This window comes from Aulonocara stuartgranti, assembly GCF_965226115.1.
Source record: "Aulonocara stuartgranti genome assembly, chromosome: 13".
In the NCBI taxonomy this organism is placed as follows: Eukaryota; Metazoa; Chordata; class Actinopteri; order Cichliformes; family Cichlidae; genus Aulonocara; species Aulonocara stuartgranti.
Genome location: NC_138949.1, coordinates 22,577,778 through 22,586,772, shown reverse-complemented (window position 1 = coordinate 22,586,772; position 8,995 = coordinate 22,577,778). Strand labels below are relative to the sequence as shown.

The 8,995-nt window shown below is 38.8% G+C and overlaps 1 long non-coding RNA gene across 1 annotated transcript; it reads right to left on the bottom strand.

Moving 5' to 3' along the window:
* Nucleotides 1-2,652: 2,652 nt before the first annotated feature.
* On the bottom strand, nucleotides 2,653-6,901 carry LOC309720484. Its single transcript, XR_014280496.1, has 4 exons — nucleotides 6,829-6,901; nucleotides 6,216-6,287; nucleotides 5,464-5,540; nucleotides 2,653-2,716 (listed from the first exon to the last, which is right to left on the bottom strand). It is a non-coding gene; the product is annotated as an uncharacterized lncRNA (long non-coding RNA).
* Nucleotides 6,902-8,995: the final 2,094 nt, after the last annotated feature.

Below are 8,995 nucleotides of genomic sequence, written 5' to 3'. Positions count from 1 at the left end.
CATGCATAAACCAGAACAAGATGTTTTGATGCCTAAATCTACTAAACAGAAAACAGTGTGAAAATGGTACAAAGAGGCAACGATTACCACACAGCAACTGCAAAAACCTAAACAGTAAATGCAACACTGAATACAAAACTAAGTCTAAAAAAATGTTAATAACACTGGTACGACTATATCTTCCCTGTGGAGCAATAATACATATTTTGCTGTGAGACTGGTGTAGCAGATTTCACTATTCCATACTAATATCATAATCTGCACTAATAAAAAAGGATTATGTGACAGTTATTTGGAGAAAAAAAGTGTTTGTTTATGCATTAAAAGACAATATGCTTCAGCCTTTTTTTAAAAAAAATATGGCTCTAACAATATTTACTGGGCAATTAACAATCTACCGATCACATCTGTGTCCTGTCCTTGAGGCAAAGTGCAGACAATGTCACAGACTGTGATCTTTTGGCTGCAGTTAGATTTGTCATTACTGTGACTTTGATCTTACACATACAGTGAACACATGAAGTGATGCCAGGAAATCTAATTTTGCTCTTATTGCTTTGAGACATCCGAAGTGAGAGATGCAGAAATACTAGGATGTTTCAACATCATGGCAATGCGGAGAAACTGAAACAAAAGCTACAAAACAGTTATGAAAATATAAACACATATAGCTTTGGGAACTGTATCTTGGTGTAAAGGGAGCGATTCCCAGCAACGTGGCACCCAGTGACCGCGCAGTTATTAAACTGTTCCTGGAAAGAGCAGATGTTACAGTTATACCCTAATTTTGGCCCCTTGGGTAGATGAAGTGCCCAAATGTTGCTGACATTTTTTTTCATTAGGGTAAAAAGACAAACAAACAAACAAACCTGCATGGGTCTTGAATTAAATTTTTCTCAACTTTGCATTGAGCAACTGAAGCAGCTACCAGTGACAGCAAAGAATATAAATATATTAAATGGTTACCTAAGCAACTGGTGTCAGTAGGCAGCAGCAAAGCAATGCGTAGAGAGGAAAATGCTTCCTGTTTGAATGTCCCTTTAGTATGTCTGTGAAGGTTCTGAGTCACCACAGTCTAAGGAGCTTGGAAACAAAAGCGTCTGGACTTCTTTAGGTTTCTTGAAGACGTTTCACTTCTCATCCAAGAAGCTTCTTCAGTTCTAAGAGCAATTGAGAGTCTCAGATTTTAAGCCCTGTGGGAGTGTCCCCAAGAGGGTCATGGACCCCCTATTGATCCTCTACCTGATCACACTAGCCAAGGTGTGAAAACGGGTATGGGTCGCAATCAGCCAAGATTTCAGGTGAACCCACTGAGAAACCTGCAGACCCTATCATGTGATTTACTGAGGTCAAATGGCCCAGAATGTGAGTGGGCATTAAAGCGTCTGGGAAGGGATCTCAAAACTGGTTTATGGATGGCACAGTTGGTGTCGTAAGCAGTGTTGGTCAAGTTACTTGAAAAAAGTAATCAGTAACTAATTACTGATTACTTCCCCCAAAAAGTAATCCCGTTACTTTGAAAGTGAAATACAGCAGAAAATAAATAAAATCAAAGACTCAGAGGTCCTGTTGCTCTATTTTCACCTGTATAGCAGGCGGAGGTTTGCCCTGGTGCAGGTGTGCTGCGGCGGTCATTGGAAGAATCCGCAAGTTTGTCTGTGAATTTCCCATTCCGTGGCAGCGCACTCGGTCCTTGCTCGGAAGTTAAGGGGTTTTTTCGCTGTAAAAATAAGTTTTCTTCCCACGCAGTGAACAGCGGACGCTAATGTTTTTGTCACTTTTTACGGAATCAAACTCAAAGTAAGGTCAGTACTTCCACGCTTTAAACGCTGCACGCTCATACTCTCTCCCGCACTCGATATATTATCCATTCTTGATCTGCACACAGCTGTTGCCACGGACGTCGCACTCGCTTACGTCATTGTCATGAGACACTCTTGCAAAAAAATCATGGTTTTAGTAACGCAGTAATGCAGCGTGCTTACGGGAAAGTAACAGTAATCTAATTACCTTTTTTGCAATAGTAATCCCTTACTTTACTCGTTACTTTAAAAAAGTAATCGGAATACAGTAACGTGTTACTTGTAACGCATTACTGCCCATCTCTGGTCGTAAGCCACCGCCTCTGTTCAAAGATGGTCGTTCACAGTGGACATAGATGGCTTCTTTCACTCCTCATTCAAACCATCTGTCTTTTCTGTCCAAAATGTGAACATTGCCATCCTCAAAAGAGTGACCATTGTCCTTTAGATGCAGATGGACAGCCGAGTCCCATCGATGTGGCTCTTCTATGTTGTGCCATGCGTTTATGAAGTGACTGTTTGATCTCTCCAATGCAGAGGTCTGAGCATTCGTCACTGCACTGTACAGCATACACTACGTTGATAAGTTCGTGTTTGGGAGTTTTGTCTTTGGGATGAACCAGTTTTTGTCTGAGTGTATGGCTGTGTCTGAAGTCCCTTTAGTATCTATAGAGTTTACAGCTATGCTAGTGGCCCTGTGGGAAAGTTTAAGAATCTAAACACTAAAACTGCATTCACACACAAAACAAATCTCTTGTATCGCTTCGGCAGCTGTCTATGTTCATGCTTGATTGTTACCTAAAATTCCAGGCTACAGTTGCCAAGGTAATAACAGAATATACTTACTATGCTGTCATGTGTCAATCAATCAGTCATGTCCTGAGCTGTCAATGGTAGTTCCTTTAGTCACTTGCCTTGAAGTTGAGAAAAGATTATTGAGTTTCTACGTCACCACATTACTGCAATTAATTTTCCTGTGTGATTGCAAAAAGACAAGTAGACCAGGATTCTACGCAAATATTGCCCTTAGCCACTTTAATTAAACAAAAAGTGGATACTGGAGACTCTTGGGAATCCCATCAATTTTAGTACACAGCGATAAATCCATGGAGATCTCTGGAGACATCATGATTGACCAGAAGCATTGGCTTTCCATCAAATAGCTTTTAAGACATTTCATATAAATTTAAAAACAGAAAATTAATGGTGGCAAGTAGTGTCAGGTGTTCATCACAGTGAACATAATTCATCCTCCGGGGACCATGAATGCTTACGAACAATTTATAGCAATCTACCCAAAAGCTATAGGGATATTTCAGCTGGAACAGAGGGGCTGAATGGACGACAGGCTAACATTGCAGCATTTACCCAACCATTGCTTGAGCCACTGACATGGCTTAGGCTCTGTTATTGACCATGCATCTCTCAGGCATAAGCTTGACCACAGCAGTAATTCAGACATGTAAGCTACTGAAATGTAACTACGCTGCAAGCAACTGCATTTAAGTGTCTTCTCAAATCCATCATGCTTTGAATTGAACGTCACTGATCGATGTGCTGTATGCAGAGGCCAGATAGGGCCTGACAGACAGCTCTACAGGGGGTTCCTATCCCAGGCTCACAAAGAGAAGAGCTCCATACAAATTAAGCAATGCTTCGCAAAAAATCAATCATTACGTTTGCTGCTGGTTGCTGCTCCTTCCATGAAAACAAGCCTCCAATGTATAGCGTCATGTTTAGTATCCATTCATTTATGACCCCGTCTATATCATCTCAACTCACATTTCAGTATGAGAAACCAATATCTTGAATTAAGGTTAACATTATGACAATAACTTTTAAGCTCTTGTCCTTTTGCAGCAAACTGTGCCTGCAGCACAAAAAATCTTTTTCAAGACCTTAACAACACCTATACCAAGACCTTAAAAGCTAATTTTTAAATCTGTTTTGTCAGTTAATCACCATAGAAGCATATTGTTATTATGTTATTATCTGGGCTATGTTTCCTTTCTGGCAGCTAGTTCCTTGTCTGGTGCTTGTGGGAACTACCTCAAAAAACTAACAGAGGACTGTTCTAAGAACTAGAAAGGAGCAGCCCAGATATTGCATTTTTAAATTAGTCAGTCATTTAGATATAAATGATCTAAATCAATACCAGCAAGCTAGTTGTGGTCTATAACAAACTTGTCAAACATCAACACATCTCACACACACCAACATGGATAAAGTGTTTAATGGGCACCTAGGTGTACATACACATGCATCTACTTCAACGAATAAGCACCCTACAATAACTCCAGTCAAGTTCTACGGTTTAAACAAAGCAAATATCCAACCTATCTACAAAACTGTCCACATGTCGTCTCTTTCAAAGACAAGAATATAGGTGCCAGAAACTGTATCCAAGCTGTAGACGGAAGAGTGAGGGGCTCGTTTTTACTTTTGTCCTTTCGGGTAGTCTGACAACAATGAGTGTTAAATTCAGACCTACTTTCCTCAGTAATCAGGTCAGGTCCAGACAGGTGCACCCTGACTGATAAAGAGGTGTGGGGATTGAGGGCTCCTCTTTTACTGGTGGTTATAATGTTTGTGGTGTGAATTGCATTACTAAATAATGTAAATAAACAAGTGAGCAGAGCAAGCAACTGGATTGTCTTTAGCAGAGCTACAACTTAGTGAACCTTTCATTTATTTATAATTTATAAGGATTTATTGTGATTTGAGAAGAGAATGAGAAGGGAGCAGAGGAAAGGGGAACAATTTGGTCACTTTTTTCACCAAATTTAGGCAACATACTGTTTCATTATCATTTTTGCTTTTCGCGTTTTGCTGTTGTCACAATTCAATCGCAGACATTGTGGGAGGAATCAGGTCAAGACATTGTCCAGAGTGGATTTTACTTAACATGTAGCACCCAACAGACAGTAGTCCACATCGGAAACTATCTAAAAATCCTCAGTTTGGTTTATGTGATTGAGCTCCCCAAATAGACACGCGGGACGAATGATGCCTATAATTATTTTAGTTTATAGTGATATTTATCACCTGGAAATATGCATATGTTTTTAGGAGAAATTCACATTCGGCGTAATTATTTCTAACATTTTGGAAAAGTTTCTCTTGTTGGAGGTGTATTCAAATGAACTGCCTTCTCATAGTCATTTAATCCAGTCTGCAAACACCGCAGAGCTCATAGAAACCTATGATTGTAGAGTAAATAAATATGACGTCTTTTAATTGGCAGAGACTCATTGTGCTTTCAGCTTGCCGTATTCAAGGAAAAACCATCAATGATGTTGTATTGTATTTTTCATTATAGTGTTTTTCATGCCAAACACTCCCATCACAGGTGGCTGCCTTCTGTGAAAATTAATGCTGCCTGCAATGCAAACATGACAAAGAGGCCGCTATTGATTTTAGCATTTTGATTTTCCTCTTGAGGTGTCTTGCACTTTTATAGCCGGGCTGCAGAGACAGGCTTTCCCCGTGTCTCTGCATACATTTATATGCCGCATATGCAAATGAAAATATCTGTATTCATCTTCCCTTTCTCTATGTGTATCAGTGAGAGAGAAGGCTTATGAGAAAATTGTGTATCCATCTTGGCCTATATCTAGCAAGCACAGTGTGAATGGTAGATATGCTGAGAGTCTACACTTGCCTCGCTGTTGCTGACACAGCAATGTCCAGAGGTTGCCCGATCTCTCCAGTCAATCCAGTCTCAGTGTGCTGAGGTTGCTATGGAGGAGCAGAGCAAAAGAAGGGAGTTACTTAAAGTACAAAAATAGGCAGACGGTAGAATTCTTCTATTCTTCTGCCATGACAGGAACTATAATCGTGATAAAGTGGCCATTCCCAGAGCAAAGCAATAACAGTGCAATTATTACAGGTGAGGTTCAACATGTATTTTTTGTCTGTGTTTTGTTTTTGACTGCAAAAAAAATCTAATTCCTTTCATTTCAGCTCTTTCTGACGTATGATGAAACCTGAAGAAACTTGTACTCTAGGTCAGGAATGCCCTTAAAACAGCCACGGAGCACTGAAATGTTAACTACTGCCAGAGGGCTTTGACAAAAAAAACAAGTGCCTCTGTGATCGCGATAGCGTGTCTGTGCTCAAGTATGACTGATGATGTCTCTCAAAAGAAAAACTACTCAGGCTGATATGGAAGTCAGGTTTACTTTAAACTTCAAGTGTTGATATGTTTTTGTCTTGCATTCATGTAATTAAGGTTAGCGTGGAAAGTATCTATAATTCAAACTGTCATCGCTCTCCTTCTTTGGCCTGTAATTGTGTTTATCTTCCACGTCAGCTCTACTCAGTTTCACAAAAATACCAAAAGTAACACTTTGTACCTTGAAAATAAAAAATAATCAAGTAATTAAGGTGCCGTAGTTGTGATGAGGGATTTACTTTGCCAAGTTCCCATTGTTCCAGATGACCTTTCTTCTTTGACCCAGTTTCTCAGCTGTTCATCTTTGTTGTCTATGTAGTGAAACAAAAGGTTAGATCAAGCTGTGCTTGGAGTTCTGACTAAACTACAAAAACACCTCATTAAATGGAGGATTTACAGTGTTGAGACTAAACATTTATCTGAAAACCACCAGTAAATCTTTAATAACATTATTTTTGTTTGTATTTCTTACGTTCTTGTCAAAAATAAATTACCCCATAGCTCACAGAAAATCGCTATGCAATGAAAAAGAAACCCACAAGGCCAAAATTGGCACAACTTAATTATAGTTATTAGATTTATTGTTATTAGATGGATGTATCTGCTGATTTATAGCTTTAATCTGCTGTCACATGAATGATCAGTTGTGGTTCAAAACAAAGCTGATAATCAGTGCTGCTCTGTGGTTCGTTTTACTCGACCATAATAACAGCTGAGTCATGGCAAGCTCAAACTACATTAGGATCGGAGCATTGTACGCTTATCTCTATGACTCAGCACGCAGCGGCATTACATGCCATTACAGCTTTAGACAGTGTAACTTTGTTTGAATCAGCATGAAATTACATTTACCTGCTTAAATGGTCCATTAATGTCTGGATGGCCTTCCCAGGAGATGGACAACTGGATGGAAAGTGCTCTCATTTCCAAGGAGGGCACAGAGAGTGAAAACAAATGTAGCACTTATAGTGAGGTGATGAGAGGATAAAAGTGAGCTAGCCCTCGCACAAAAAGATGTCACTCCTAGGTTGAAATAAAGACCAAAGTACAACTTGTAACTCATATCTTTGCTAATGACTGCTGTTTAGGTGTTATAAACATGAGACACGAATTTTAATGTACATTAAAGTATAATCTGTTTCCCCCTGAGGCCACTACAGCAGTATGTTCCACATTGAACTGGGCTGTTCAGAAATCTGTTTATACTAGAAGTCTGTTACCCCTCCAGCTGGAAACGTCAGTCATTGTTTCCTTGGTTAGTATCATCATAATTTATTCTGCTGTGTTCCCTCGCTCAGCGGCCCTTTGGCAAGTTGTGTTGCTGTGCTAAGAACTCTACACATGCTCACTTTGGCAAACAGGGAGTTAGAGGCTCAACAGAGTCAAAGTAACTGCTTCTGTAATAACAACTCACTTAACGTATGTGGTAAGAATCTTTAAACATGATTTTAGTTTTAAAAACACTGGTGCAACTACATACGTTTCGCATCACAAACAGGACCATTTAAATCAATATCAAAATACGGATTGTATTGTATTAGGTTTTTTTCCTTTTATTGTTTTGAGCTTCATTTGTCACTATGGTGATATCAGTCTGCAGTAGTGGGCACAATGAGTGTGGTTTCACATTACCTACCTGGTCACTCCCTGGCATGCAGGGGAGAGGGTGAGTAGGGCTCAAATATTTTCTGTTTACTATCTCATCACTCTTGCTTCATGACTACTGTCATTCCTGTTTGCTTTAATAAAATCAGCATTCACAAAGGAAGGTTGATTTCAGAATCTCAGTAAAGTGCCCAACTTGGCATCTCAGTGGCTTCATTAATAGAAGTACTCACAGTGTATATCCTAAACTAACTGAAAAATGATATTGTTTTTGAGTTAGAACAAAATTAATTTGAAGGTGAGTAAATTAAGCAGTCTAACATCATTATTGTGTTTAATGATGTGTGACTTCATATCCCATTTCATACGTGGGATATGAGTATCCCATGTATATGAAATGGTTTATTTATCATGCAAACATTATATCTTAATTTCAGAAACCTAGATAAGTATTAGTATTGAGAAACCTAAATATATGGAAACTGGGCTGTTCTTGCATGCCTGCAACTATTTGAATGCCCAAAGATTGTAATGCCTTTGAGCTAATTAAACCTTTTCTCCCCCTTTTTTTGTTAATCACACACACACATACAATATTCAAGTCTGTTAAAGTAGTAGTTAAATGTCTACTATTTACTTTATGCTACTAGCAGTTATTCTATCTGTAGGCATTTTGAAAATGTAGTGAATACAAAATTATCTAGAGTTAGCATTAGCATAGATTTACAACTGAGACACTGCTGCAATTTACAGCACTAAGGCTTTTGTTTCTCAATAGATTAACAACAGCGAAACAAAACACTAGCATTCACAGGACTAGCCTATTATCTGCCAACACTGTGACCACAAACTACCCTGCACTTCTGACTAATGCTAATTATTATAAGGCTTACTTATAGCTCATCCTGGCAATTTCCCATGTGTCATTCAGCCTCTCTTTGAACATATTTGGCATCACTTTTGTCAAATAAAACTGAAAAACTCAAAAAAAGACGTTAAAGTTTTTTTTAAAAAAGATGTAAAAAATTAAATAGATATATCCTACTTACAATGCAACACTCCTTTCAAGTGTCATGCTCAGTCTGTTACCTGGTGGGCTTGTATATTTTCTCCAGCCTGCATGGTACTTTCTATTTCTCTGTTAAGCACAGTTTTCTCTGTTAAACTTGTACTTTTCATTTGTCTTGAGTCCATTAATACACAGTCTTGACAGTGCATATACCTCATGACCACAGGGGACGTTGTAAAAATGTGTTATCCATCTTGGCACTATCACACTGATTTATTGAAAATAAAAACACTGCATCTGAGTTACAAATGTGCAGAATCCCCCTTCTACCTGCAGGCCAGCATCTGCTTTTATTAACTTGGGTTAAGTTGGTCGAAGTGATAATATTAGCAAATACGAACATGC